The sequence below is a fragment of the Acinonyx jubatus genome, chromosome B4 (genome assembly GCF_027475565.1).
Source record: "Acinonyx jubatus isolate Ajub_Pintada_27869175 chromosome B4, VMU_Ajub_asm_v1.0, whole genome shotgun sequence".
Classification (NCBI taxonomy): domain Eukaryota; kingdom Metazoa; phylum Chordata; class Mammalia; order Carnivora; family Felidae; genus Acinonyx; species Acinonyx jubatus.
In genome coordinates this window covers 106614644-106642298 of record NC_069387.1, presented here as the reverse complement: position 1 = coordinate 106642298, position 27655 = coordinate 106614644, and the positions used below count along the sequence as shown (strand labels likewise).

At 33.8% G+C, this 27655-nt stretch overlaps 1 protein-coding gene and 1 long non-coding RNA gene across 15 annotated transcripts in view; one reads left to right on the top strand and one right to left on the bottom strand.

Moving 5' to 3' along the window:
* The window catches only part of MGAT4C (MGAT4 family member C), a 720391-nt gene that overhangs the window by 467795 nt on the left and 224941 nt on the right, over positions 1-27655 (top strand). For 9 of the 13 annotated variants that reach the window (XM_053226562.1, XM_053226563.1, XM_053226560.1 and 6 more), the window contains exon 1: positions 24862-27118. The exons of the other annotated variants lie outside the window; for them this stretch is intronic. The gene's annotated coding sequence lies outside the window, so the exon portion shown is untranslated. Of the gene's footprint in view, positions 1-24861; positions 27119-27655 lie in introns of those variants that run through there. 13 annotated transcript variants of the gene reach the window in all.
* Positions 671-27082, bottom strand: LOC128316447 (uncharacterized). 2 transcript variants are annotated; one of them, XR_008300374.1, is made up of 4 exons: positions 26772-27082; positions 2681-2817; positions 1888-2052; positions 671-1099 (listed from the first exon to the last, which is right to left on the bottom strand). It is a non-coding gene; the product is annotated as an uncharacterized LOC128316447 (long non-coding RNA). The 2 variants fall into 2 exon arrangements; XR_008300375.1 differs by lacking the exons at positions 671-1099; positions 1888-2052; positions 2681-2817 and adding exons at positions 17523-17689; positions 18459-18610.

The following is a 27655-nucleotide window of genomic DNA, read 5'->3' as shown; positions in this document are numbered from 1 at the left end:
AAAAATGTATGGATTTATATTTCTTCTAACAACGTACAGGGGGGACTATTCCATCATTCCCATTTCAATAATTATTGTTACCTAAACTTTGTCAGTTCAATACTTGGACAGTTCTTAAGGTGCTCATTTGATTTCCTGTGAGGTTGAATATTTTTGTATGCTATCTGCATTCTGGTATATGTATGTGTGCTGTATAAATAGCTCGATCATGGTTTTTCTTCCCTAAATATCGATTCTTTACTAGTTACAAGGCACAATGCCATACACTGAAGATAATAGTGGTGAACAAGACAGGCAGGAAAAAGCTTAGAATCCACAGAATAAATGACATTAAATATGCATGATAGAAACTCTCTTTCATGACCTCTACATAAGTGCCTCTTCAGTTTCAACACCCCCCATTCCCACAACAAAACAGCAACTTTTATCTGTAGGAATCTTAACACTTGTGGTTAGGAGGTTAGTAACTGCTCCTTTACTTGGGTTATATGCCTACCAAGGCTCAGATGAGTGTGATCACAAATTTGTTTGTTCAAGATGTTCTTCTTATTATAATTCTATATTTTCCTGAATATCATATAGACTAAGTAAATATGTATACACAAAAAATATGGCTTTGTTTGTATGAAATTTTAATTTAATATTGAGAAAGACTTAAAATTTAGTTGCTAAATGTATTACTATTACATTATGTAAAAATGATTGAAAAATAGTGAATGTTTGGAAAGTATATGCATCCAAGATTTTCGGATTTAAATTTTTCTTCCACCAAAGAATAAAAAAAAAAATCCTGGAATAGAGTACATTCACAATGGATGTTTTTAGCTTTAAAGACTGAATGGAACTCTGATCAGCAGATGGTTGCCAAAAAACAAACAAACAAACAAAAAAACAAAACAACTTAGCCAAAAATAGAAGAAGGGACGCCTGGGTGGCTCAGTCAGTTGAGCATCAGACTTTGACTCAGGTCATGACCTTGCTGTTTGTGAGCTCCAGCCCTGCTTGGGCTCTGTGCTGACAGCCTGGAGACTGGAGTTGCTTCAAATTCTGTGTCTCCCTCTCTCTCTGTTCCTCCCCTGCTCACACTCTGTCTCTCTCTCTAAACTAAAGATTAAAAAAATTAAAACAAAACAAAACAAAAAATACATATGCACTTATATGGTCCATGTCAAAACAAATGCCTAATATATATATTATATATATATATAAATATATATATTATACATATATATGTGTATTATATATGTGTGTATATATATATGGTAGTTAATGGCTTTCTGTTTTATTATATGGTTGTTCACGGCTTTCTGTTTTATTCTACTGTTTATTTTCAATTAACCAAAGAGATAATGAGAGGGTTTTTATTGTAATTAAATGATGATAAGCATGAGAAAAAAAGAAAGAGTTAAGAAATAATGGCTCTCCAAAATATGACTTGTTTTTTTGGTACAATTTTTGATAGATTTCCTCAGACTAACTTAGATTTCAGTCTCTCATAATTTGGAAGATCTTGGGCTAGATCTTAGAAACAAGTGAAATCACCACTACTGAAAGAAGTGCTTCTAGGGAAGTTTTCGTAAGACAACATTAATTGTTTTTGTCTTCTTAAGCAAAGGACACTAATGGACATTTTAATTTTTAAATATTGTTATATGTGTCTCTATATATTTTAAAAATTGTTTTTAGAAAGAAAAATCTACTGTAAAAATATAAGGTTATGCTTTCCAGCCCTGGATAATATATTTGTATGTATATCTATGTTGCGTTTTACTTTACTTTTTTTCACGTAAACAATTGAGAGAACTTTTAGTCATTGCACTTTGCTTAGATGATACAAATACATTTATGTTTGAGCCCTTTGAAGTGTTTTGAAAACTTTGTGTTTACCTTTGATTCAGCCATAGAGTTTAGTGCAAGTGTAGTTTTGGTTGCAGTAGATTCAATGGGTTCAGACAGGATCAAATTGTAAACATTTTGAAGCAGCAATGCCTTAGCACAAAGTGTTGAACATGCTTTGAATTCCATATAGTGATATACTGTATCTCTACAGAACTGTCAGGGTGAAGAAAAGAAGTGTTGCAACAGTTATAAACATATCACATACAGACATTTATTCAGACAAATAGAGATGTAGCTGGGTGTCATTTTAAAGCTCAACTATTTATGCTCTTGGCAGATAGCTGAAAACAGAATACATTTGTAGCTCAGAGTTCCAAAAAAATGTAAAAACAACCAACAAACAGTGCTTTGTCAATGGTCAGTGTATCGGGATTAGCATAAGCATGTGAAATACTGATACTTCTTATTATTCTTTGATTTCACATTTAATCATTATTAATAAAAGCTAGAGCCGTTAAGAAGCATCTAAGTTTGTTCCATTGTGAAGGGCACTTGGACCATATTTTCATTTTCCTATTTTCCATCTCACTCTTATAGAAAATATAATGATTTTAAAACCCAGAATCATATAGCATTTCAAAAAAGGAAAAATAATTTCTAAAGAGGATAATGGAAATTGATTATACATGTAATTTCCACTTCTGTCCATGACAGACAACTTACGGGATAGCTCTCCCACTGTCGACCACTATAAGATCAGGCAAAACGGTGAAGCGACAGTGTTTGGAATTTGAAAAAGAGAGAACACAGGACTTCAAGAAACAAAAGAGATGAATCTCACAATTGTGTCTGGTTTCTTCCTGGAGAAACTTTCTTGATTATGGGACAGAAAGGTAGATTCCAAATAAAGCATGGTGGCCTCACGATGCTGAAGAATCAGAGATGAGTTTGACAATGATAAGGTGGTTGGAAGTGGTCCTGCAGAGTAAATAAAGAAAAAGCTCCAGGGCTTTGCACAAGGGTGCTTTTATGTCTTCTGCTGAAGACTGAGCTGCATATGCCATAGGTAATATTCTGCAATGTTTTCTAGCGAACAGCTAGAGAACACACCAGGTATAATAAGCCAAATTTCATCTGAACACCCTAGTCATTTCACTGTGATATCAGAAAAAAACACAATCCAGAAAAATCTTTGCAGGAGGGTGTCTATAGTCCTTGAAATAAGGTTACTCTAGAACTACAATAAAAAACAAACTGAAAATAAGACTGAAGATAATCAAGGTGATGCATCCGTAGATTAATGGCTTGCCAGAAAGAAAACAAAAAAACAAAAAAACAAAAAAACTCAAAACTTTAAGGAAACACAAAAATCAGATCGTCACCAATATTGACTATACAGAATATACAATAAATATTTACTACATATCTGAAGAAATAGGAAAAAGTGATTTAAAACCAAACAAAAGAAACAACCGTTAGAAACAAACACAGATATAACATGTGAGAATTAACTGCCTCAATAGTTTATTTTGCTATAATAAATGAAAGTATAAAGAGAAATCTAAACGTAATGAATGAGTAGAAGGGAAATCTCAATAGAGAAATAGTGACTATAAAAATGAACTAAATGAAAATTCTAGCATTTAAAATTACAATATATCCAAAATTTAAAAAAAAATAAGAAAAAGATACTGGATTGGTTTAATAGAAGATAGGCCATTGTAATAAAGATTATCAATCATCGGAAAATAGAAATCATTGAAACTGAGGAGCACGGACAACAAATTAAAGAAAAAAAAATAAAAGACTCAGAAACATGTGGGACAATATCAGTTTTATATATATATATATATATATATATATAACTATATATATAACTGATATTGTCTAATCATTGTCTAATGATTAGAATTATTAGACATATATATGTCTAATATATATATATATATATATCATATATATATCATATATATATATATATATATGATTAGAATTCCAGAAGGGAAAAGAAAGTGTATGGGATAAATAAATAAATAGTGGCTTAGCACTTTTTAATTTGAAAAAAAAAAATAACCTACAGATTAAAGAATCAAAACAAACCCCAAGCCAGATGAAAAAAAAAAAAGCCACGCATAAACACAACATAGTCAATCTACTGAAAGCAAAATATAAAGAACATTTTAAAAGCAGACAGAAGGGGATACCATACTACTTACATGAGTGACTATGATAACTATGGCCTCATACTTTTTATTTAAAAAATGAAATAAATCATTAAAGACAAAAGAAAAAAATTGAAATGTTGAAATGGAATTTAAAGCCCACAAATAAGTGTTCTCCAAATGCCATTCAAAAACAGAGACAACATAGAGATATTTTTTCATGAACAAAAACTCGGAGAATCTACCACAAGCAGTTCTGCACTTTATGAATGTTGAAGCAGGTTAGTTAGGCTAGATGATATTGATACCAGGTGGAAATTAGCATCCATACCAACAAATAAAGAGGGCTGAGTATGGTAAATATGTGCCACGTACAGAAGTCTTTTTCAAAACTCAATTTTTGAATTTCTTCAAAAGATAATTGATTATACAAAATAATATATTCTCAAAGAGAGGGAGGGAGGGGAAATGAAATGTATAACAACTGTATAAAGGACTAGAAGGAAATGAAAGTAAACCAATGTAAGTTCCTTAAATCATGCATAAAATCATCTGCAAAATAGACTACTCTGACACATACTGTAATTCACATAGAAACCATGAAAAGCAGGGAGAAGTAGAGTGAAAAAAGCAATAGATGAGATAAAATGGAATACTAAAATGTACTCAGTTCAAAAGAAGCAAGAAAGGAAGGGAAAAAAAGAAATGGTTGACAAACAAAAATAAATAGTAAGACAGTGGCTATAAAACCATGTCCATAATTATGTTAAATTTAAATGGACCAAATAATTCTAATTAAAAAACAAAGACTGCCATAATGGTTACACAAAGAATGACCAAGCCATATGCTGTACACACTAAGTATAAAGGCATAGAAAATTTAAAAGTAATATGCGGGGGTGCCTGGGTGGCTCAGTCAATTAAGCATCCTACTTCTACTCAGGTCATGATCTCTTGGTCTATGAGTTCAAGCCCCATGTCAGGCTCTGTGCTGACAGCTCAGAGCCTGGAGCCTGCTTCGGATTCTGTGTCTCCTCTCTCTCTGCCTCTCCCCTGCTTGCACTCTGTCTCTGTCTCTATCTCTGTCTCTGTCTCTCTCTCTCTCTCTCTTTCTCTTTCTCAAAAATAAATAAAAACTAAAAAAAAATTTTAAAAGCAATATGCAAAAAGATATGTTTTTTAAACACAAATCATAATGAAGTCAGTGGCTTAATAATGTCAGATAAGATTAACTCCAGCATAAAGAATATTAACAAAGATTTTTTTAAATTAATTTATTTATTTCAAGAAACAGAGAGAAAAAGTGAAGCACATGTCTGAGTGGGTCAGGGTCAGAGAGAGAGAGAAGGAGAGAGAAAGAGAGAGAGAGAATCCCAAGCAGGCTCTGCACTGTCAGCGTGGAGCCAGACGCAGGGCTCAAACCCATGAACCATGAGATCATGAACAGACTGAGCTACCCAAGCACCCCAGAATATTAATAAAGATTTTTAAATGTCCTTTCACAATGATAAAAGGTCAATTTAGCACTAATGGGCAAAATAACAAGAGATAAGTAGGAAAGTCTATACAACATCTAAAAGCCATAAATCAGGAAAAATATAGTTATAAATATCTTTTATAAAGGAACATTTTTGAAGGGATACACGAGAATCTGTTAACAAACCTTTATTTCTGAAATGGCAGGTTATGGATCCTGAATGGAAAAGATAGTTGTAATTTTTCTTGTATATATTTTCCTTGGTTTATATTTTTAAATATTTTACAATGTATAGGTCTCATTTCATTATATACATGTAAGTAAAAATAATAACAGTTCCTTCCCCTAAAAAGAATATATTCCTCATCTTTTTATCCCCACCATGTTTTTTTTTTTCATTTTTCAATAATATCAGCTAACATTTATTATGGAATTATCTTGTGTTACTGTATTAGTTTCCTATTGCCATTGTAACAAATTACCACAAACTTGGTGGCTTAAAACAACACAGATTTCTTATTTTATAGTTCTGGATGTCAGAAGCGGAAAATGGATCAGCACAACTTTGTTCGTTCCAAAAATTCTAGGGGAGAATCCTTGCTTCTCCCAGCTTCTAGAGATTGTCTGCATCACTCGTCACCCTGCATTATTCCAAACTCTGCTTCCATTCTGATTCTTCTTTCCCTGACCCTAACTCTTCTGCATCCCTCTTCTCAGCACCTTTGTTATTACATTGCACCCACCAAGATAATATAATTATTTTCCAAAATAATCCAGATAATTCTGGAATGACCTGTCCATTCAAAAACCTTGACTTAATCACATTTGCGAAGTTCCTCTACCCAAGTAACGTAACATCCATGCATTCCAGAGATTAAGACAAGGATATCTTTGGGGGGCATTTTCTGATATCCACTGGTAGGCATTGTGCTTATTGCTTTTCATTCATTTATTTCACTTAATTCTCATAAAATCTTTATGAGCTCTGTTCTACAGAGGAAACATGTTGAGGAGCTTTCATGGAGTCACAGATGGAATTACGAAACTGGGAAATGGGAACTTCATCCAAGTGACTCCAGAACCTTTCCCCCTAACCATTATACTATATACCTTCATTATCATATTGCTTTTCAGCATAGGTAGTTTGTGATGTTACATATTACTTTTTATTGTAATTTGCAAGTGACATATTACGTATTTTAAATAGGACACATGGCATCATATTAAGTTAAATCAAGATGGATAAACTATTGACTGTAGGTTAGCTCTGTTTTTCTTGACCAACCTTATCAACCCCTTGAAATAACTTCAGTTTCCCAAGATCCAAGGGGCCATATAAAAATATCTGTGAACCCCCTTACCACATTAATCTATATGCTTCAGCCAATCTTTGCTATCTAATGATCCAAGGCTTTTCTGCAAAGAGGAGGTTTTGTAATTCTGTAAATGTTCACTTTTCTCACTTTCTTTATTTCACAGAATGGTGTTAACTCTTAGGCAGAAATTAATTTTCAAGCCCACTCATATATTCTGCCCTGGCAAGTTTGGAGGCAGACAACTGACCCCAAAGTTATTTTTCACCTTAATGTAATAGGATGATTCTAGCAAGTCTGAGTATATAATACGGACACTGGATGGTAGTTGACAATTTGCCAGAAGCAAATGCAGGTTTTACTTCTTGTTCAGTCCCCGAAAACTCACGTTTGGAATATTCTATTTGTAAATCTACTAAGGAATTCCTCCTTATGGCTAGCTAGATGTTTTACATCATTATTTTGTGCAAAACCTCAGTTGCCACATCACTTTCAAGGATTTGTTCTATGACATCGATGTGGTTTGGGAACTGCCCACATTGCTCTACATTATGTTGACTCATATTCAAATTTACTGTTAACTTTTAGTATAATGCCAGTTTTATTAATGGAACCATATATATATATATACATATATATACATATATATGCATATTTTGTATACATATATATATATACACACACACACATATATATATATATATATATATATATATATATATATATATATAGTCATTTTGATGAAAACCACTTTTAAGATTAGGGTATCTTTGATGCCAAAACCATTGATGCCTTTGAGGTTTGGAGGTACGTGAACTTTTTGTTAAATTCAAACTATTGGTGGTTACCATATTTTGGAATTACTCAGAATTCACTACTAGGCCCTTTTCTCATTGTGTATTTGCTTTAGATCATAATATGCAATTTATATGCTGATGATTCTCCAGATTTGGACTTCAACTCTAATCTCTTTTCTCAGAGCTTCATATTTGTACATTCCATTTTGTACTCAAAATTTCTATTTTTTTAATGTTTATTTATTTTTGAGAGAGATAGAGTGAAAGCAGGGTAGGGCAGAGACAGAGGGAGACACAGAATCTGAAGCAGGCTCCAGGCTCTAAGCTGTCAGCACAGAGCCCAATGCAGGGCTTGAACTCACAAACTGCAAGATCATGACCTGTGCCAAAGTTGGACGCTTAACCAACTGAGCCACGCAGGTGTCCCTCAAAATTTGTAACTATTTATCTCACATCTTCACCTAAATTCAACATGCTTTATATATATATATATATATATATATATATATATATATATATATATATATATATATATATATATAAAATTTAAGTAATTTGCCCAAGGTCACAATTTGAAATCAGAATTTGAACTCAGACAGTCTGGTTCAAGAATCTGAGCCTTCAACCAGCATTGTATGCTATATCTAGAAAACGAATCTTGCCAAGTCTATTTTTCAAATATTTCTCCATCTTAACCGCCAGCATGCTATCTATTCCACTAATATCTATAACAGTTTGAACAACTACAAAAAACCTCCTAACTCATCCTTCCTTTTGTAGAGAAATAGTGATTAATTGATAATATGTATTTAAGAAGAGCTTTGCTATTGTATATGCAGGGGAGAGTCATTATCAGGCTAATGTGAAGTCAGATTCTGACTTCCATTCCATGCAGGGAATGTATGGGTTTATTTCTGGTATCATCATTGCATTAATTTCTTACTTGGGGATTGTTTAGTTTCAGAGAGATAAATAAACTCTTAAATATCATGGACAAAGGAACACTTTCAAAAAAATAATATGTCTTAACAATATGGTGTTTCCTCAGAAATATTAAACATATAATTACCATTTGATGTAGCAATTTCACCTTTAAAAGGATTAAAAACAGGAACCAAAACAGAAATCTGTGCACCAATGTTGATAACAGCATCAACCACAATAGACCAAAGATGGAAACAACCCAAATGTCCATTGAAGGACAAATGGATAAACAAAATCTGATCTCTACATACAATAGGATATTCAACCTTAAAAATGAAGGAAATTCTGATACATGTTACAACATGAATAAAAGTTGAAGATGAAATAAGCCAGACACAAAAAGAAAAAATACTGTATGTTTCCACTTACACGAAGTACATGGAGTAGTCAAGTTCATAGAGACAGAGAATAGAATGGTGGTTATCAGGGACTGTGGGGAGAAGGGTGTGTAGAGTTATTCTTAAGTGGGTACAGGGTTTTAGTTTGGGAAGATAAATTCTGAATAGGGATGGTGGTGATGATTTTACAAGTAATGCCACTGAACCATAAAACTAAAAATGATTAAAATAGTAAATTGTATGGCATGTGTATGACAATTTAAAAAAATACAAATCTTATGGAAATATAAGTATCGTTACATAGTGCTTTCATAAAGGTTAGAACCTAGAGCAGCCCCCAAAATGTAAATAACCAAACATTATTAATCTTCCATGCATTCCTTCACTAACTACAATAGCCCAGATCCTACCATCTCTTAGTTCAAATATTCAAATATCCACCTTGGGGACTATGCATCTTCAAGATGGTGGAGTCATTTAGCATGAAAGAGGTAGAGCCCTTTGCAAGATAGTTCCTCTAAGAAATAAATTAGGGGTAAGCAAAAAAAGTAATAATAATAGAGATCTCTAATATAATTGGCCACCAGGATAAAAACTGAACTGTAAATTTGTAATTGAGTTAACACTTAGAAACTGCCTTTGTCCTAAGTGACCCTGACTAGAATGTACTAACAATTACATTTTATGATAGTAGTTAACCAGGATTTTTTTTTTTTTTTATTGCTGTCAAGAGATGTCAGTAGATTTTAGGGAAGAGAGCTATATTTAGCTAAGTCGCCATCAGGAAAAAAAAAATTAAGAAACATTTTATTTAAATATTTCTTGGAAATGAATAGAAATAAACTTTATATTTCAAAATTAAAGACAAATATACAGATCAGATAAGAGCTGTTAAAAGATACTTTAAGTAATTTAATGATATAAAAATTTTAAGCATGTCCTTTACAAACAGATACAATATAAGGACTTTGTGCTCTATTTTTACTCTTCTTTTGAAGAGCTCGTGATTATCTGCTAAAGGCTCACAACAATTATACAAAATGGCATGGAGTGAGTAAAAATGCAATGTAAGAATAAAAAAATATATACTGATATCATATGTTAATATGAATTAACATATATATGACAGATTTATATAAAAGGCAAGTGTGTGTGATGTGTATGTGGATGGGAGGAATGGTTGGGTGAACTATGATGTTTTCTCCACTTATAGGCATAACAAACACACACAGAACTTGCTTTTTGTTTTAAGTATATATATATATATGCTTTTAAGAAGAAAGTTTGTCACTTTTTCTTCAAATTTTTTTTCAGAAATGTCACACATATAAATAAGGACTGAACTAAACACTAAAAATAAATTTATTGGGGCGCCTGGGTGGCGCAGTCGGTTAAGCGTCCGACTTCAGCCAGGTCACGATCTCGCGGTCCCTTGAGTTTGAGCCCCGCGTCAGGCTCTGGGCTGATGGCTCAGAGCCTGGAGCCTGTTTCCGATTCTGTGCCTCCCACTCTCTCTCTGCCCCTCCCCCGTTCATGCTCTGTCTCTCTTTGTCCCAAAAATAAATAAACGTTGAAAAAAAATTAAAAAAATAAAATAAAATAAATTTATTGATGGGAGACCACAAGGACACATATGTATAGTTAAAATCCCTTTATTTGTTTGAACAATACCAATTCAATAAGTAGAACAAAATATTTTAGTAAGATTATACCTTGTTTTTTACTAATGTTTTTAATAGACACCTCAAAAATATTTATGTTCTTAACTAAAATATATGGTGGATACCAGGTTTAAAAAGGGAAAAAAAGTCTCTCTCCCCCTCACCCCCCTCTTGCTTTGTATATATCAAGCACTTTCCATATACAATTTGCCTGTCTACACCGGGCAAGTTTTGACACAGTATACAGTTCTTTGGTGATGGGCCCATTGAATCTAAGGTAAGAAAACTTGTGCTGTAAAGAAACAAAGGTTATGAGAAGTAAAAAACGAAACAAGGATTGGAGAACAAATCAAGAAGCACAACTTTGTAACAAGGATGTCTTTAGCTATAAGATCTTGAGTTTGTTGACTAGAGGTCTTGCACTTCATTTTTCACATATGTCATATATGTAGTTTGAATAAGATCTATTTTTCGCATATGTAATATATATAGTCTGAATGAAGTGGTGGAAGTAATCATTGCTAAGGCCACTGAACCTCTACCAGTCCTATGTCTACATGACTAGCATCAACATTCTACCTATGATGAAAAGTACTTGTAATTCAAGCCTGACATATGTAGTCAAATTTCTAAGCATTTTCTTTAAGGACCTCTTGATATTTCAGAACCAACCTCTCCAGAATAATCTGGGAATGTCACTGAGTTTCAACATAGTCTAATCCCACCAAAAATTGTATCTGTCTGACTCATATTTTGGTGAGAATAATCACTCCAGAGATATTCAGAATTCCATTGCCTATTTTCAGAAGATATATTTGTGTAAAAACCCAGTTCTAAGATCTGACCAATTTCTCTTCCAAGATAAAGAAAAGTTTTTTTTTTTTTTATTTCCCCATCCAAAGCCTAATAATGGTCTGGGATGTCTCTGGATGTCTTTATATCTTTTGATCCAACTTTATAATTTATTTACTCCCCTTTCATTTAATTATTATACCCTAATGCATACATAAAATTTTGAGAAGACAGCTCAAAAATTAAAAAAATAATAAATATAAAATTTTATTTAAAATGCAGAATAACATTTATTCTGCTTTCTCAAAATATATATCCATTCTAACATTTCTGATTTTTGGTTTTACTTGCCAATTCATGGGTTACTTCACAACCTCAAGCCACTTATGGAAAAATAAAATTCACCTGTACTGTAAAGGTAAAATCTAATATTTCAAGTTGTATTAATTATTTTAAAATATTGTGTAAAATTTTTTTTCTAAGCCATTTTACAAGCAACATAGCCATTTGGGAATAAAGTTGAGAATTATCCCATATAGAGATATAATGGGTGAAATTTCAAAATTTAATAAGTAAAACATTTTAGAAAATGTTACAAATATATTAAAAAATATTTTCCTATAATTCTTATATTGGGTAGAAATTAATTTCCAAAAGGGTTGAAACTATAAATAATTTGAAAAATTTAAAAATTAAAAATAAATAGCCATATCATGCCAAAAACTTTAATCTTATGTGCATGTTTGGTATAGTGTACTAAAGTATCTAGACATTCATTTAGTCTACAAAACATATCAAACACCTAACCTAATAAACAAAAACAGACAGAAGGTCTGCTTTCAAAGACATTATATTCTAGAGGAAGATACAAACATTTTAAACATAATAAATAAATCGATTATAATGATAAACAAAACAAAAGAAAGTCACTTGGACTATGAAAGAATATAATAAAGATTTTACTTAATTAGGGAGGTCAGGGGTGAATTTCTCTTGGCTGATGTGGGAGGAGCAGACATACCTAGATGAAGAGGGAGATGGAATGGGTAGAAAAATATTTAGACAGAATACAAAGCATGTGCAAAAGTCTCGTGGCCAAAGATGCAGAATGATTATAAGTGAATAACAGAGGGCTCAGTGGCTTTAGGTGTGATAACAAGGAATAATAATGAAGCAAAGAATGAGTAAAGGTCATTCCAGTCAGAAAAAAAAAAAAAAAAACAGTCTTGGTATACACATAGTCCCTGTAGCAAAAAGTATTATGGCAAGAAACGGGACTATAATCTGTCATTTGAGAAGAGAAGAGAAAGAGCAAGAGTGAGGTTAAGAACGGTGGTGGAAGGTGAGGCTAGAGTAATTGGGGCCAGATCAGACAGAATATTGTAAATCACACAAAGAAGAATCCTCCTTTTATTTTAAGAACAAGAATCCCTGAAGGATTTTAAGCAAGACATGGAGGTGGTGGGGTGAGATGTTAAGGGTTTGAAACATTTACATTATAGGTCCCATTCACTGTGATTCTTTTTTTTTTTTTTTTAATGTTTATATTTAAGACACAGAGAGACAAGTGGAGGAGGGGCAGAGAGAGAGGGAGACAGAATTCGAAGTAGGTTCCAGGCTCTGAGTGACAGCACAGAGCCAGGTGCGAGGCTCCAGCTCACGCACTGTGAGATCATGCCCTGAGCCAAAGTCGGATACCTAACTAACTGAGCTACCCAGGTGCCCCATTCACTATAATTCTTAACTCCTCTCCAGTGCAGATCCAATGCTAAAGTACAACAGCTTCTGGTGTTTCTCTCAATTAATCATGAACTCTATTACATGTAATCAATCCAAGATGATTCAGAAGGTACCTGAGTGTCTTGATATGCTTCTTGGTCTTTGTTGTATGTATTGAAAATCGATACAGTATTATAGATACACAGGTTACAAAATATTGGTCTGAATCAGTCACAACATTATTATAAATCTTAAAAGTTGCTTTTCTCAGGAAATTGCTTCTAATAGCTTGCTGATTTGTGGGATCTTTTTTCCTATTAACATAAGCATGAAACAAGCATTTGATGTTTCAACCTTCTAGATAAACTTATGTTTATCTTAACTGACGAATAAAAATTGCTCTGCAATATGTCATTCAATGTTTCCAGTTCTCTCTTGACTGAGAGTTCCTTGAAACCAAAGTAAAAGGCACTTCATGTTTGTATCATAGCAATTAATACAATGTCAGGCCATAAAAAGTTGTCGATTGAATGAATGGACACAATGTGTTTCACCTATGTTCTGCTATAATATGTCACTAATTCTTAAAATGTCAAGTCAATTCAATAAATATTTAATGAGTGTGTACTCTGCACAAGAAGGTGCTAGACAAGTATTTAAAAGTGCCTCATAACTGTTTTCAGAACTTACTTCTAAAGATAGACTTTTGTTGAGAACTTTTGTTTTACCACATGCCACACTGACCCTTCAAAGTTTTGTTGAATACTTAGATTAGTTATAAATGCTATTTGATGAACAGCTGTCCTCTTTAACTAAAACAAACCACACACACACACACACACACATACAGTCTATACTATTTTTATTTCAACATTATTACATAAAAATACAATGTGATTCAGAGTAAAAACCCATCCCTTTTATGAGCAATTAGCAAGTGCTAAATAACAATCTAAATAATTTATATACTATATTTCTCCTTTTAGTAAGTTTAAGAACCTTTTGAGATGAATTACAATTATGACTTTCTCTTAGAGTAAGTTAGAAATACTGTTCAAACTAGGCAAATAATGTACTGCTCTCCAAGATGACATAATAGTTAAGTATAAAATCAGTATAAAATCAGTAATTGAACCCAGGAGTCTCTGATTTACATTTGGTGTCCTAATTTGATTCTATTGTTGGATGGGAACCAAGGAAAGTGAGTGTAGATTCTATATAAGTCTACTCTATCATTTCCTATAGAAACACTTGGCTATAAAAATTATTTGTGAGTCAGACATTTCTATCAGGAAATTGTCATTTAGCGGGTTATTTCATGTTAACTTTGATACAGTTTTTTTTTTAAAGGGTGGTAGGTGCCCTGCTGTCAGAGTATGCCCATGCCTGTTTTAACATGCCTGTTAAATTATCCAAGTAGTGAAGGCCCTAATTAACCACATGGTGATTGTGGAGGGATAAGCTGAGAAGCTAGCTAGAATTAAGACAGTATTGTAAGAGATCAGGATAATCTAATTTCAGTGGACGGTTTAGCACCTGGGACAATGGGACCAAGAGCTTGAACCAATAAAAGATGAGATGGGAACCAGCTGTGGAGAATGGGCATATCTTCTCACAAATTGTTTCTGTTTTTTTCTGTGCCCTTTTAATTGTCTTACCACCCTCCCAACACAAATTTATGAGATTTTACATATAAATTTCAATTTTATATTTAACTTATCTTAATAAAGTTCTTTTTTTAGAACAAGTTTTAGGTTAACAACAAAATTAAGAAGATACAGATTTTCCATAGGCCCCTGCCCTACACATACATAGCCTTCCCCATTATCACACTGACATTATTCACTAAAACGGTACCTTTTTTTTTTTTTTTTTTTTGGCCAAGAATTAACCTACATTGGCACACATGATTACCCAAAGTCCACAGCTTACCTTAAAGTTCACTCTTGGTGTTACACATTCTATGGGTTTGGACAAATACATAATGGCATGTATCCATCATTATAGTAACATACAGAGTATTTCCACTGTCCCCCAAACCCTCTGTGCTCTATTCATCTCTCCCTCCTGACCCAATACCAAATATCAAAACCCAAAAAAGACTATACCTTTTCCTCTAAGTACTGCTTCAATTGCATCCCAAAAATTTTGGTAAATTGTGTTCTCATTTTGATTTGGTTCAAAATGTTATTTTACTTTTCTTGAGATTTCTTCTCTGACCCATGTGTTATTTAGCAGTGTATTTTTTAATCTCCACGTATTTGAGGATTTTACAACTATCTTTCTGCTATTGGTTTCTAACTTAATTCCACCACTGTGGCCCAAGAGCAGACATTGTATGATTTCTATTATTTTAAATTTGTTAAGGTGTGTTTTATGGACCCAGAAGTGGTCTATCTTTGTGACTTTTTCATGTGAGCATGAGTAGAATGTGTATTCTGCTGTTCTTGGAAGCAGTAGTTTGCACATACCACTTATATCCAGTTGATTAATAACATTTAAGTTCACCTGTGTCTTTCTGCGTTTCTGCACTTTGGACCCATTTATGAGAGAGGGGTGTCGATGTCTCCAACTGTAATAGTGGACTCATCTATATCTTCTTGTAGTTCTTTCAGTTTTTGCCTCATGCATTTTTATGCTCTGATGTTAGGCACATGCCACTAAGGACTGTTACATCTTCATGGGGAATTCTCCCTTCTCTCATTCTGTAACATCCTCCTTCATTCCTGATAACTTGTCTTGCTCTGAGGTCTGCTCTGGCCCAAACTAGTATAGCTACTCCTGCTTTCTTTTGGTCCGCATTAGCATGTTATGTCTTTATCTCTTCACTTTTAATCTGGATGTGTCTTTATTTTTAAAGTGCGTTTCCTGTAGGCAACATATAGTTGGTGGATGGTTTTCAATCCGCTCTGACAACCTCTGTCTTTTAATTGGTGCATTGAGGCCATTGACATTCAAAGTGATTATTGATATAATTGGCTTAATATCCACCATATCTGTTGCTCATTTGCATGCGTTGCATTTGTTCTTTGTTCCTACTTTTGTCTTTTACTCTTTTTCTGCCTGTTGTGGTTCATTAAGCATTTTTTATTCACTTTTCTCTCTTAGCATGTTCTATTTTTTCCAAACTCTTTTTAGCCACTGTCCTTGAGTTTACAATATACATTTACAATTAATTCAAGTTCACTTTCAAATAACATTATATCACTTCATAGATTGTGTAAGTGCTCTATAACAAAATGGCCCTAAAACCTCCCTCCTATTTCCTGTGTCCTTAATATCATTTATTTAACTTACATATAAGTGTACAGATTCACCTATGTATCCATCTCTTCTGTGTGTATACATTCATATACATATGTACATACATACATAACAGATGCATTATTGCTTTTAGTATTTTGAACAAACTTTATCTCTTAGATCAATTAAAAATAAGACAAATTTGTATTTGACCTTTACTTATTTCCTCTCTGATGCTTTCCCTTATTTATGTACATCTGTGTTTATGAACTCTATATCATTTTGCTTCTTCTAAAGTATTGATTTTAACATTTCTTGAAAAGCAAATCTATTAGTAACAGATTTCCTCAATTTTTGTTTGTGTATATCTTTTTGAAGGAACAGAATTCTCTCCAAAAAAATATATCTTTCTTCAATACATTCGGACACATCAAATAATCTTTTAGTTTCATATCTTTGTAGTTACTGGTTATTCAGTTATCCTTACTGGAGAATGCTGTCTTCTGTTCTAACATGATAGGCCTGCTACCTCGCCATCATCCCAAGATTCCCTTTCATCATCATCATCCTCCAGAAAATTCCCATGGCCTCTCCCAAATGTTAGATTGCCTATTTTCCAAACTCACATTTTCTTTTCTCTTGTTTTGCCCGTTGCTCTGATGGGGTACATCCTGCAGCAGCTTCCAAAAGAGGGTGTGGAAGGTAGCATTTTCATGAGTTTGCTTGTCTGAAGATGCCATGACTTACTGCTTCAAACTTAATTAGCAATGTCGATGGGTATAAATTTCTGTTTTGAAACTAATTTTGTAAGTATCACTATTCCATTGTTTCCTTTCTCAGTTTTGCTATTAAAAAGTCTGATGCTACTGTGATTCCTGATTTTTTTTTTTTATTCTATTTTTTTTTCTCTCTTCAGACTTGCAGGACCTTTATCCCTGGTGATTTTATATTTCATGACAATATGCTTTATGTAAGTTTCTTCCATTAATTTTGTTGGGGCTTTCCTAGATCCCTTCAACATAGAAATATATGTGTCTTTCCAGGGCTTTCACCCTATAAATTGCATAAGGCAGAGGAATGACTCTGTCCCTATTTTGGGAAAAATCAATGTTGAGAGGCCTGGGGTCGCAAAAGACTTATTGCCAATACCATGATTTTACTTTTAAGGTCCTTAGGCATAACTTCTCCTATGTGAAATATGAGGCATATTTTTTTAAGTTTATTTATTTATGTATGTATATAGAGTACACACACCAGCACATGTGAGTGGGGGAGGGGGCAGAGAGAGAGGGAGACAGAGAATCCCAAGCAGGCTCCATGCTGTCAGCACAAGGGGCTCAATTTCACAAAGGTGACATCATGACCTGAGCGGAAATCAAGAGTAGGATGCTTAACTGTCTGGGCCACCCAGGTGCCCAAGGCACATTTTTTTAATAAACATTATGAGTAAGACTATACAGAGAATGAGATAAGGTTTTAATTAGAGTAATTTAGCAATCAATGAAAGACTAACTCTGTATCAGCGACAACAATGGCAGCAGGGCTGTAGGGTAGTGAGTTATTTGAGCATGAAATAACCTTATTAGGCGATGGAAAGAATGACTTTACCAATTTCTTCCCTCTGTAAAAGGGCATAACTATGGGCCATGATGGTGATCCACAGGAGTAGCCATTGGTTGGCTCATTCTAAGATAAAAAATTTGGGGAACGCTTAGGAGCCTGGCCACTTCATAATATATGCTCTCATGAGGCATGCAATAGAAAACAGTGCAACATACTTATAGTCCCCTGTCTATTTCCAGATTCTTCCTTACTGATTCTGAATTCAGAATGGTAGAGGGGTAGGAATATCTCCCATCTAACCTACAGGCTGTTTTGATCCTCTATTAGTCACAGACAAAAACACACATGCCAGGAGCAGATAGCTTCCGGCAGGAAACAAAACAAAACAAACAAAACAATTTCTTGTTATCTCCTACATTTTCACACTCTTCACTTAGTGATTCTTTTCTGATTTACCCTGGAAAGAGCTAGTATATTTTCCAGGTCTACAATTTTGAAGATGTATTGACAGAGATGATAGATAAAGATGTCACTTATACCTCAGAACTTTAAGCCACACCCACCTGTCACTCATCATGACAAAGCAGAAGGTTCCTATAGACTTTGTAGTCACCATTGACCTTTGGCGAGTTGGTGGATTAAGTTGAGTGATGAGCTTCTGCACAATGATCTACCGAGATCCAGTCGAAGGTCATTAATCCACATTATGTGTCCACAGTGTCCTGAAACAATGGTTGTGATTTGACCATTTAACAAAAAAAAAAAAATGGTCAGAGGGACACCCGGGCATTTTCTTACATGACTGTAATGGAGGAATGCACTGCTACTCAATCAATTCTGGTAAAGTACATTTACTAATATCAGGTAATAGCAAAAGAGTAAAAAAGTACATGAATACAAAGGAGGTTATTTAACAAAGCTTGGCAAAATAACAAATTTAAGGAAGGTTATTCTAGTTCTATACTGCCAAAGACAAGAAAGCCTTGAAAATAATGCTGAAATAATGTCAGATCTTAATGAATAGGTGAAAAACAACTGCTCCTGACAGATCATCATGAGACAAAGATAAGACAATTGGTTTCAAAGTATACACATTGTAATAACTTCAGATGTACAGAGAAAGAAACAGATTACAAATGTTATGGACATAGCACTAAATTAGACATTTAAAACAATTCTTCGAATTCTTTAAAAAGTCTATAAATAGCTTCTCATTTCTTGTCAATTATTTAAAACTTATTATTACATTTATTTAATTACATACACAGAGAGCTAAATATATGTACTTCATTATAGAGACAATAACAAAAGATGGCAGTATTCTCACCCGTAACCCTCAGGAATGCATTACAATCCAGCTTTATTACAGATAATTCTTAACGATTAATTCTAAAGATACGAGTTCTGCTATACATTTGGACAAGTAAAATTAAAATAATGCATATCTCAGGCACAAGTCTTGGTGTATGAATATAATTCTATGGAATCATAGAAGACTATAGAAAAATTAGTTGACTATTTCCGTCATAAGGTTGGTTTTTACAGGTTCTAGTCCATTCCAAACAACCACTGTTCATTTAGATACCATCCTCTGTGTCAGTGGGTTTGTGCACGTCCTGGATCTTTGAAAAGGATAGCATCAGTATAGCACACGTAGAGTGAGGCTCAGTGTTGTCATGTGTCAAGAGAGGGCATCCTTTGTGTGGGAGAAATCTTGTCCCACAAGTGGAGTGATCTGGAAATGTTGTCTGGGCAGACCAGAGTCCTCCAGCACTAGCGTTCAGTGCTGCTGGGAAGTCTCTGCATGCTGGACTGGCTGCTTTTCACCTCATTCCCCTACTTGTTGTTCTTCTGTCTTCCCCAGCCTCTACTCATCATGCTCCATCACACTTTTCTCCTCAGACTTCCCAGGCAGGAAGTCTCTTCACCTTGGGGATGCAGAGCAATATGGATTTTCCTTTATTCACTCTCAGAAGTGTTGTTTGACATATGAACTGTGCCCTACTTTCTTCACAGACTTAACCTCAGATTTTTAGGACACTTTCTACTTATTTTAATGAAATCTGAGGTTGCACCCTGAAACCTTTGGCTTGCATATTCATTTTGACAATGATTTTTGGAAAAATCATTTTGGCAATGATTTTTAAGCCTGGTTACAGAGACCATCATTTAAAGGAGGAACATACACCAGGGCCAACCACCTGTCCCCCTCCCTGTACTCAGAGGTTCTCACACAAGTAGTTGGATTGAGGCTTATCTTAATCTGTTTGGGCTTCTATAACAGTAATACCACAAAGTAAGCAGTTTATAAACAATAGAAATCAATTTCCCACAGTTCTGGGGGCCAGGAAGCCCAAGATCAAACTTCCTGTTGAGAGCAAACTTCTTGGTTCATAGATGACCATTTTTTTTTTTACTCTAACCCTACATGCAGAAGGACTTAGGTACCTCTCTGGTCTCTCTTATTGGAAGGGCACAACTCCCAATCATAAGGGCCCCACCTTTAAGATCTAACCCCCGCCCAAAGGCTTTACCTTCTAAAACCATCATATTGGTCACGAAGTTGCAACACATAAATTGGTGTCTGGGGTTTGGAGTGTGGGGGAAGCACAGATATTCTATCCATAGGAGGGTCCTATATTATGGCATTTCTCAGTTGAGATTTAAATAGCTGCTATGATTGAGAAATACTGGCTTATAGTGCAAATCTAGGAATCCTTTAGAAAGTCTTAGCATTGACCTGTCTTGTAGACCTGTTGCAAAAAAGCAAAAACAATCCCACCCCAAATTAGGTAATGTAAATTAGATTAGCATAGTGCTTAGAGCGAAGTAAATGCTCCAGTTAGTGATGATGATGGTGGTGATATTTTTCTTTCTTTTACTGATATAATAATCCTAATTCTCCTTGTGGTAATGCGGATTTTTCTGTTTGATTTGAAGTCTTCAACTACAAATTTGTAACATGGCAAAACACTGTAAAATGATTAGTAATCTGTCTTTCACTATCTTTGTGTGTGAACATCCATACGTTTGGAGCAGGTGAGTTTTACATGAATAAACCCTTTCTCTTGTCAAATATAAGGTAGTTGTGTTAAATTGTTCCTCGTCAAAATCTAAATTTAATTTTCAGTTTCTATGAGGTTACTGTTGTCCATTATTTGTCAAGAAGGAGGTAGTAGCCTTGATTTGATATAATTTGGGCAACATGAGAAAAAAGACAAAAAAACGGAAGTGAAAGAAAAAAAAACTCATGAGTTGAAGTTGTGAAATTTACATCAGGGACAAAACAAAATATATAAGAAATCAAGTGAGGTATCCTTAATTAAGGAGTAATGTGAAACCACATAAAATACAGTTGTTCAGAGAACACGGTGAGAAACAAATCCTTTTTTCCCACTGATCTTTAGGTCTCTTTCAGACATTAGTGATGATATTCCAAGGGAATCTAGTAAAATAAATCTAGTAAAATAAATTAGAGTATATATTAAATTGAGATATCTTCCATGATAAGTTAATGTTTGCAATTTGTGTCTAAAAACAGTGTGCTGAATCACTAAAACAGCATGAGTTTCTTACCTTCAGTCTGAGAATTCTTATTTCTTTAACATATAAGATGGGAGAACTTTCTCTACCCTTAGTCATTTTCCTCTTCTCTAGGGTAAAATTTACTGACACATAAACATAGTTAAACATCTTGAAGATATTTATTCTCAGAAAATAAAGGTGACATGGCCTAATAATTCTAAGCATTTTCAAAATTTTATCTGCACAGGAAACAGAAATAAAGATAATACACTGAAGCTGCCACACAATAGATTTAAGGTAAGCGTAAAGAAAAAAAAAGGTGACAGTGGAGAACACGAAGCATAAAAATAAAAGAATACAAGCAAGATCAACAAATAAACATTCTTATCAGATTTGGTTATGCCTAGAATTTAGTAGATTGAAAATGTAATTTTTAGGTATCCCTTTACTATACCAGGAAGTTATCATTGATTTATCATCTCAGTTATTTTGAACAGTTTGCACTTTTTCAAAAGCAATATAAAAGTCTTCATGAAACAGAAAAAAAAAAAAAAACATTTCTTCTAAATAGATTAACCTCTGAAATAAGTTTACAATGAAACATTTGGTAGTGTGTTAGCAAAAAGTAATGTTTTAAAGCCACACATTTTAAGATAATTTAAATAATTCCTATTTTCAGTAGGTTTTAATAATTTAACTTAATCACTTGTTCTTCTTAAACTGAAAAGTTACCCAATAAAAGCATTCACACATGTAAGTTCCTGATATACTTTACATATTATATTTCTTTAAATAATAATCGTAATAAGGATAAACTAGTGTATTAAGAGTGTTTGTGGAATACACAGAGGTGCCATCTTGTGGATAACGCAGACATCGGCCAGTTATTGATGCTATAAGACTTATAAAATTCTATATTCTAATATTCCTAACTGCTCAGAGAAAGTAATAATGTTCACAAGAGTTTAAAACCCGTTTAAATTCCTAAGCCCTGCCTATGAAATTATCACCTGAAGGACATATTCATTGCTTCTGAAGTTAGTATTAACCTAAACCTTATTAATATGTAGGTTGGGGAACATTGGAGGATGGTCTCTCCAGTTTAATTAGCCTCTAGTGCTGATTTGTTTTGATAATATAAATAATTAGTTTAACCACAAAATTGATGTAACAGAAAAAATTGTCAGGCAATTAAATACTGCAATGATTTCAGCTCCTGGGAAATATATAGTATGTAAGTAGAGTAATAAAACTGAGATGTACTTGGCTTGAGCTACAAAACATCTTCTACTTGATTTGTCAAAAATATTTTTATGGATTCCATTTTCTTCATATCAGAAAACATACACTAATAAAAGTGTACTCAGAATAGAGCCTAAATTAATTCCTTTAGTTATCTTTCCCTTATATTAAGCTTTTACATGGCTTTAAAGTTAAAATATTTTTCTGTTCTCTGGAACCCATAAGTGTTAGCTGGCCATGGTAGTTGGAAGAATGTAATAAAATAATGAGAGATGTAGATGAATTCATGATAAAATGTTGTTTTTGTTATTTTCCCTTTCTATGAAGTTGATTTTTTTAATCCTGAAAAAAATGTATTTTACTTTTCCACATGTGTATAATAAATAGTATACTCAAAAAAGTGATACCATCTTTTCATTTTTCTTTCTGTAGTTTTATGTTTCAACATTTGTTTACTTAGAATGTTTATTTTTTTACATTATATGTTAGATTTCTTACTAATACTATTTATAATAGTAATAAGGATTTTATGTCTTATTATCAATGTTCATACTACATAATTGCCGTCTTATTTTTGGCTTTAAATCATATGCATATGTAAACCAATGTTTAAGTATCAAGACTTTACAAGAGGGCATACTGCAAGTAAATCAGTGAAAGGCCTTAACCATTAATATCTCCACTCATCCTAAAGAAACGCTACCAAACTATTACTAAAACTTCATAACTTCCACTCATCATTAATTTCAGATGATTACCATATATCATCAAGAAATACAATTTTTCTGTTCTTATGTATAATCAACTACACTGGAGTGAACACACTGATTTCCAGATGTGATATATGCTATATTTATCTGGAACTTTCTTGAGTGAATAGATGTAATTGTTTGAAACCAAAATATAAATTCTGTCTTAATTACAATGAAATTTGAAATTAAATTAACGCATAAAGATTATTATTATAAATCAGCATTAATTTAAAATATTTCTACTAGATTTTCCATCTCTGCTATTCATTCTCCTAAGAATTATATTATATTCCATTAATGTTCCTATATTGTACACAATTCACATATTTATTCTTTCATATTTTATAAGTAAACTCCCTAAAAATTTTACTGATGCAATGAATAATCTTGATCATGTGTCATATTTAAGCAGAGAGTTCTGTATTCTTATAAAATCTTATTTGCTTATTTTAATACTACAAAATTAGGTCCCTTTACAAATGTATTCAGTTATTAATGAATCGTGAAGGATGTGGGTATTTGACACAAGGGCCCTGCACAATACCAGGAGTATTTTTATTTCCCAATCTTCATGGTGTCCTATATCTATGTGGAATAGCAGCACACAAACAAATCCAAAACAAAATAAGAAGTTACAATCTGTGTTTATTAAAAGAACCAGAAAATACATTTATCTTAAAATGGTATATATCTATCTGTATGCGTTCTATGTGCAACAGGATATAATCTAAATTGGCTATTTATCTATCCCTACTATTAAATGTTTATATTATTAAAATGTTATGTGATGTATGAAATGGAGGAGCATACTTTATTTTATAAATAATTATTTTCTCCATGAAATGTCTCCTTAGCAATTACAATGACTTAGCTTTATCATTTGTCTACCAGACATACAGTTGACATTCCCATTGTCCAAATTCATCTTTCTGATCTATCATTCAATTTTATGTCACTTTGATGGCAATGAATCTTTTTTTACACACATTTCCGTCTAAACTCCTATGTTGTTAGGCAGAAATAAATGAACAGCATCTTTCATGTTGGCCCAAAGTACATCCTGACAAATAGTCTTCTTGAATCTAGATTCTTGCACTTGACTAAGATGATTAAATTCGAAATAATACTGGGAGGGGCAATAACTGTAAGAAAAGACCGCTGAGTGGCACCTGGCTGGCTCAGTAGGTAGGACATACAATTCTTGATTTTGGGGTCATGAGCTCAGGCCCCATGTTAGGTGTAGACCTTACATAAAAATAAATTAATAAGAGGTGCCTGGGTGGCTCCGTTGGTTAAGCATCCAACTTCAGCTCAGGTCAGGGTTCGTGGGTTCAAACCCTGTAATGAACTCTGTGCTGACAGCTCAGAGCCTGGATCCCTCCTTCAGATTCTGTCTCCCTCTCTCTCTGCCCCTCCCCTGCTTGTGCTCTGTCTGTCTCTCAAAAATAAATAAATAAACATTTATTTTTTTTAATAATAAAAATTAATAAATAATCTACAAACATAAAACAAGAGGAAGGAGAAGAAGGACCACTGAGTGAGACACTATTATAAACCAAGTTAATTTACAACATTATTTTCTACTCGAAATTTTAAGAGTTTTGGGTAATAATATTTCTTATTTTTTAGTATTTTTTAAATTTTTTAAAACTTATTTTTGAGAGAGAGAACAAGTGGGGGAGGAGCAGAGAAAGAGGGAGGCACTGAATCCAAAGCAGGCTCCAGGCTCTGAGCTGTCATCACAGAGCCCAATGAGGGCTCCAACCCATGAACAGCAAGATCATGACCTAAGCTGAAGTCAGACGATTAACCGACTGAGCCACCCAGGCGCCCCTGGGTAATATTTCTAACTTCATTATTTTGAAGACACTAAATTGACTCCTCACTTTAAATACACAAATGCCTTTAAAATGAATATATTTTACATAACAATAACATTAGTTTCCTCTTCTATTTATGTAAGACTTTTGAATTTACGTAGTGTTTCATACATTGCCTCACTTAATCCCTACAACTTTTTTTTTCTTTTTTGCTGTATGTAGCATTATCATTCTTATTCTTTACATGAAAGTTATTAATTTTCCAAAGTTCTCGCAAATAGTAGGTGATGGAGCAAGAGTTGGAGGCTGGATCTTTGCAGCCCAAATCTAGAATTCTTGCCCCTGTATCTCACATACAAACCTGCTACTAAGATTATTCGAACAGTTAAAACAATGGTCATGAGAGTCAGAACTTGAGAGGAAATTTTGAATGTATGGTTGATGAAAGCATATTTCATAGATTTTCAACTTTTAGAACTCTGATTGAACCATACAATAAAAATAATTGTCTGTCATTGAAAATGTGAAATAGTCTTAACAACTATGCGCCCTGAATCCGTTATTCACAAAGACACATATCAACATAAAGGCATATCAGGGCACTGTGGGTGACCTTCCTTTCCCTAAAGGTGAGGATGGATGAAAAGAATTTCTCTCACTGTCTCTCCAGGTGGTTGTACTGTTTGCATGCTGAGTTGCACAGCTTTTAAAGGGCTTGCCCTGGGATATGACTGGGCTGGATTTAGAAGGAGCCGGTCATTGAATAGCTCTGGTAATTCTTGCATCTCACAGTTATGCGGCTGACAGCTCCTTTGGTGGAGAAAGCATAGATATATTTCAAGGTGATGGTAGTTTTGTCCCTCTGGCAGCAAGCTGCTACGACCGGCTTAGCCCATTATCCCCTTCTCCCACTGGATTTAAGCCTGGGGAGAAGTCCGGGGCTTTTGTCAGGATAGAGAGTAAGGGATGGGTAATTATTCCCTGTTCGTGCTCAGAGAGAACAGCACTATATTCTAAAGTAGCCTTCAATTACTGAAATGGGCTTGTCTATGGTTCTAGTGACTTATAAATTACCCTTTGTAAAAACCAATATTTAACATTACTATTTTGGTGATGTTACACTTTTAATGTCTCACATTTTAAGCTTCATTATACAAAACTTTGGAGATACTGTTTAACATTCAGGGAGTAAAATGCACCTCTATTTTTTTTATTAGAAGATTTAAAAGTATAGATGGCTACTGTGAGCAAATTGATTGAAAGCTCCACTGTATAGTTGTCTACACTGTAATTTTTCTCACCTTGACTTTCTTAATCTCACAGGGTAGTTCTGTAAAATCAATGTAAAGCAATTACAAAATTTACAATTCCAGATGTTGTTATTGCATTAATATTTCCCTTTAATATCCATTCTGGGAAATACCTTTCATAAATATTGCCACTTCATAAATATTTTAAAAAATAAAATTCTCACAGATCCCAATTAATTAATTATGTAAAATGGTCCTAGCATATTTGAGGGGCAGTATTTTCAGTTTGCTCACCTCCAGGAGCTCAACATCACTTTCATTCCCCTTTCAGCCAAAATTATAGCCAGAGATGAGCATTTCAATTTGCAGCTGACAGTTTAGGGTTAAGATATGATTCCAGGTAACAGAAGCCAATGAGAGTACACCCAGTTGATGTTTGTGACATCATCTTCCAGTCGGAGTACATAGAACAGCTGAGGTAGCGTTCAGTTTCAGCCCCAGTGCCATTATGATGGATGTTTACATCTCTTCATTGAGAGCCAATTATCTCGCTTTTGTGTGAGGCCCAAGGATCACTCATGCTGCCAGGCTGCACAGAGCACTGTTGGATCTAGCTGAACGAATTGTTTTCCCTGTCTCTGGTAAGAGCCTCTTCTGTTTTACCTTCTCTTTCAAAATAAAGGTAGATGTGTCTAACAGAGGAAACAGTGTAAGAAACTGGTGTCAGGGTCGAACAGGATTACTATCCGGTAAGCTTTTAATCAGAACAGTGTTTAGCATTATTAAAAGGAAAGGTGGATTTAGCAAAATGAATTGAAAAAGAGCATGTTAACGTTTACCTGGCAAACTAATTTGCAGTAGAAAATGAATGGCAGGTAAATTCAGCTTTTCTTTAGAAAAGGAAAAGAACTGCTACTATAGGATCATTATTTTGAATGTGTTTTTTAGAAGAGACATGGGGATATGTAAACCACTCTGCTCCATTTCTTTATACTTTGCTATTAGTGGCAAAGAGTAGAAGTGGTCAACCCCAAGTAGTATTGCTATCAATTTAAAATGAGTCAAAGTTTCTAATTGTTAAATGATAGTTCTTTGGGACAGTTTTCCAAGTTGTATCTATCCAGAAAAACAAAATTTACCAAGTGAGCCAAGTCTTTAGCTTCTGGAATGAAGTTGTA